Genomic DNA, 5,285 nt, shown 5'->3' on the forward strand with positions numbered 1-5,285 from the left:
ATCCTAGACAGATGATCTGCTATCGCATTCTCGAAACATTTCTTATCCCGAATTTCTAAATTAAATTATTATAACAGAAGAATCCATCTAATCAACCTATGTTTGGTGCATTTCATGGCAAGTAAATGCCTAAGCGCAGTATGATCACAATATACCACACAACCTTGGATCCAAGGAGATAAGATTAAAATTTATCAAGAGCAAACATAACTTCAAGTAATTCTTTCTCAGTCTTAATATAATTCAACTGAGCTTCTGAGAATGTTTTACTAGCATAAAATATGACAATTGATTTCTTATCAAATCTTTGTCTTAATACAACTCCAACCGCATAGTCAGATGCACCACAAATAATATCAAATGACAACGACCAATCCAGGAGATGGATTGTTGTAGACAATAAAGCTATAATGGTATGAAAGACTTGAAGATAGGCATCATCAAAGACAAAACATGCATCCTTGGCAAGTAAATTGCACAAATGTATAGATATAGTACTAAAGTCCTTAATGAACTGCCTATAGAAGCTTAGCAATCAATCCCATGTTTAGACACAATGTGACATAGAATGATGCGATCTTGAACCATGAAATGGCTCTTCTCTCAACTCAGAATTAGATTTACCTCCATACAACTTTTTTTCAAAACTTTGGTCAATTTTAAGAGACAATCATCAAAGGATGACCCAAATATAGAGAAATCATCCACAAATACATCAAAAAACTTTTCCACCTTGTTAGAGAAAATAGACACCATAAACCTTTGGAAGGTGGCAGGTGCATTACACAGCCCAAAGGGCATCCACCGAAAAGCGAATGTACCATAGGGGCATTTGAAAGTAGTTTCTCTTGGTCTTTAGGACACACCTTGACCTAATTATAACCTGAATAACCATCCAAGAAGCATAAATGTCTTTGGCCCGCTAATTTCTCTAGGATCTGATCAATGAACGATAAAAGAAAGTGATCTTACGGGTGATGGAATTCAATTTCTGATAATCAATGCATATCCACCAACCTATGGTTGTGCAAGTAGAGATCCTGTCACCTTGGTTGTTCTGAACAATAGTAATGCTTGACTTTCTAGGCACAATTTGAGTGGGACTCACCAACTTATTGTCAGAGATAAGGTAAATAATATTTGCATCTAACCATTTCACCACCTCTTTCTTGACAACTTTACGCATGTTAGGATTCAATCTACTTTGGACATTCTGAAAAGGTTTAGCGCTATCATCACAGTAGATACGATGCATACAAATTGATTGGCTAATACCTTTTAAATCAGCCACATACCATCTAATGGTAGCATTATGTTCTTTGAGAACATCTAGTAGTTTGCATTGTTTTTATCAATGTCAAACTAAAAGCAATGATGATAGGTAGTGTCTCATTCGATCCAAAGAAAATATATTTCAATGAATCTGAAAATTGTTTAACCACTAACACTGGTGAAGACTCAATAGAACTCAATGCTAGCTTCTTAGCCAAATGATGAAAGGGCTCAAACTTCATAGTCCAAGGAGGACAGTCAAAAAGGGTAAGAGCGTCTAACAGAGTATTGACCTTAGTAGTGTAAGAATTAATATCAAAATCATCACCTCCAAAGAAGGTCAAACACTGTTGCACTGGGTCATCTATTAATATCACTGGGTTGCACTTTGTTACCACCTCATCTATCACATCAATAGAGAAACACTCTTCCTCATGTTAGGGCCCTAAAGAAGCATTGAAGATGTTCAATCAGAGCTTCTTATCACTAAATAAAATGTCCTTGGGGCCTTAAAGAAGCATTGAAGATGTTCAACCGGAGCTTCTTATTACTAAGGAAAAAGTCCATTGTGCCTGATCTACAATTGATGCATGTATTGGTACTATTCAAGAATGGACGTCCTAAGATTATCGATTATGGTTTTCCATTAATAGGTGCTTCCCATGTCAAGAACAAGGAAATCCACAGGAAAATAGAGTTCATCAACCTTAATTAATACATCCTCAATAAAGCCTCCAGGGACTTCGATTGAACGATCAGTAAGTTGGAGAATAACCTCTGTAGACTTCAATTCTCCAAACCCAAATTGATCACAAACCGAGCTGCGTAAAATATTCATACTTGCCTCTAGATCAAGCAGTGCACGATCAATGGAAAGATTTCCTAATGGTGCAAGATATAAAGGGTGTTCCTAGGTCCTTAAGCTTAGTGGGAAGTTATTAGACATGACTGCACTCACTTGCTCAGTAAAATCAGTTTTTGGAATGTGGATCATCAACTTACGTTTTTAGTACATAAGTCTTTCAAGAACTTAGCATAAGCTGGAACTTACTTTATGGTATCTAGAAGAGGAAGATTAATTTGGACTTGTTTAAACAATTCCATTATCTCTTCCATTTTTAAACCATTCTTGCCAAATATAGAAAAATAAAGATTCTAAACAAGAGGAGAAGGCGGCTTTAGGCATGTAAACATCAAGGCTACTGCCCGCCCCAATTTGTTCAATCGCAATGTCCTTGGAAGCTTGAGGAGCTTTATGAATGGGCTCTGGACTTACCTCTTTCTCATAATCCTCTACAGGGGACTTTTGTTCAAGGGTTCCCAATACTCAGCCACTCCTTAAAGTCATGATTGCTTTTATCTTGTTTATGAAAAAACTTGATTACTAGGGTGGCTATTAGGATTTCCTACACTTGGCTAGGTAGTTGGCCTCATTCTTTCCTACTAATGGCATCAACTGACCCACCCAATTGAGTTTCTAACTTAGTGAGAGATTGAGTATGAGAGTGTAATCTGGTCCAACCCATTGAAGGCACACATCACCTTCCCTCTAATGATAAATTTATAAGCAGTGGAGGAGGTGATTGCTGCACATCTCTATAGGTAGTCTGCCAATTGGAAAAATTCTACCTATATGGTAGATTTTGGAAACTATTGGGTTGTTTTCATCCAAAATTGGGGTGGTTCCTCCAACCAGGTTATAGGTCTGGGAATATGGGTCATTATCCGGTTCGGAGAAACTTTGGGCAGCCTATGCATGTTCTTAAACATATTCAGGGAATTTCACAACTTAAGGGAAATCACCCACATAATGTGCAAGACTAGCACAAAGAGTGTACATATCCTGATGAATATAAGATGATGTGGATTGCCTAGAATTCTACCCTATGGACAACAAGCAGTCTAGCTTTTCAGAAAGCATGTCCACTTTGGTATTTATGACCATAAATTACCTACCTCATAGAGACCACTTTTCTTTTGGAAACTAACAATGTGGGCTTCAGTTCTAGAGGCTGACAAATGATGTAAGGAATTCTCACTAAGGGTCTCGAATAATAGCCAAGCCTCATTTTCCATCTGTTTATGTCTATTAGTCAGTTCATCATAGAAACATTGGACTAACTGCCATTGGGGTACTGCATGATAGGGACACTTTCTAACTAAATCCTTAAGTCTTTCCCAGGTCTCATGAAATTGCTCACAACTAAAGATATCCTGAGCAAATGATGGATGTCGATCCAATCTGTGTCTTTTGCCACAAACAGCCTAAGTCATTGTAGCACACATTCCTATCCTACGATTTTATCAAGAGAATTTGGTTAGCAAGCCCATTGGGTTTGAGAATTGAGAACCTTTATTCAACCTCTTTTAATAAATTAGTCAGGATGGCTTCAATATGGGATTCTTCTCTGCTTGTTGGAGTATCACCATAGATGAACTCATCCATACTATCAAAAGCTTCTTCCTCAACCCTTCCTAGATCAAGGGTTTCAACTATACCTTCCTCTATCTCATCCCTAAGAAAGAGGGGTGCCCAGTCCAGTCCATGCCTAACTTTAGGCCCATCTCTCTCTTCAACCTCCTGTAAAAATTCATTGCCAATCCTTGATCCTCTCCCTTGTAATCATCCAATCACCCTTGATTCTCTCAATTATCTCTCTTTAAAAGAGAGTCAATGGGCACAAAAGAATATATGGAAAAATAGTTGTTGTGTGGATGTAGGTTCTAAAGAACACAACCATGTAAAACTTGTGCGTTCTATGTGTGTGTGCGCGCACGTGTGTGTGTGTGTGTGTGTGTGTGTGTGTGTGTCAAGAGTATTCTTTTACACTTTCTAAGGCCACTACTAAAGCTATTGACTCCCTCTGTTCTTTCCTTTGGAAAGGAGCTGAATCCTCCAAATTCCTTCACCACTTAAGCTGATCTAAGATTTTTGGACCTAAAGCGGAGGGAGGACTGGGATCAGGAAAATCTAAGATGTCAAATTTGTTGGGATTCTGATGCTCATTTGAAAAATTGTCTCTAAGCATAATAGCATTTGAGTTTGTTGGATCTACTCCTACCTTCTTAAAAATGAATCTCTTTGGACTGCTTTCTCCTCGTCTGATGCCATAAGATTCTTAACTCTTGGTCTACTGCTTTAGGAGCCATTTCCTATTCCATTGGTGATGGGTCTTACACCTCTCTTTGGCTGGACCCCTGGCACCCCTGACACCCCTCTAGTATTCTTCTCCCTCTGATTTCCCCTAGATTCATTTATTCCTCTAGGCTAAGTAGATTGGCCTCGGTGCCCTCCATCCTTTCCATTAATGGATGGTCCTCCTCCTCCCTCCTCTTTCCTACCTCTGGTCCATCCTTTTGCCCATCCCTCCTAGACATCACGAAAGGGCCGATAGGGTTATCTGGCTTCCCTCTTCCCAGAGAACATTTTCCTCTGCCTTTGCTTGGGATGTCATCCGTTCTAAAGGGCCCATCGTGCAATGACATAAAACTATCTGTTTTAAAGGTCATTCCATGCCTCAGCTTCATAGCGTGGTGTGCTCTCTCGAACTGCCTTCCCACTCAGGCCTTCCTTATATATCGGCATATTCAGGTCCTTCTCTCTTACTGTTTCTGTTGGAATGGCATCGAAGATGTTGACCATCTCTTTTTCTCTTGTCCCTTCACCTCCTATGTTTAGAAGAAGGTCATTAGTTCTTGCTGGCCATCCCGTAGGAAAATCCTTCCCTCGTTTAGAGAATGGATTTAGATTGATATGATTTTTGGTGGGCATACCATATGTGATTCTATTGGGAAGTTTGCTTTTGGGGCTACTGTTAACCATATTTAGATGGAAGAAACCTCCGTAGATGGACTCCCAAATCCAGGTCTTTTGACAAGATCTAGAAAGCCATCTATTTTGAGGTCAATTCTACGATAGGTTGCATTAATCAACATCAAATTTTAGACATCCTAAGGGACATACTCATTGTTGTCTCCTGAGGCCTTCTTTCCTCCATCATCTCCCCCCCCCC

The sequence above is a fragment of the Macadamia integrifolia genome, chromosome 11 (genome assembly GCF_013358625.1).
Source record: "Macadamia integrifolia cultivar HAES 741 chromosome 11, SCU_Mint_v3, whole genome shotgun sequence".
NCBI classification, from domain to species: Eukaryota; Viridiplantae; Streptophyta; class Magnoliopsida; order Proteales; family Proteaceae; genus Macadamia; species Macadamia integrifolia.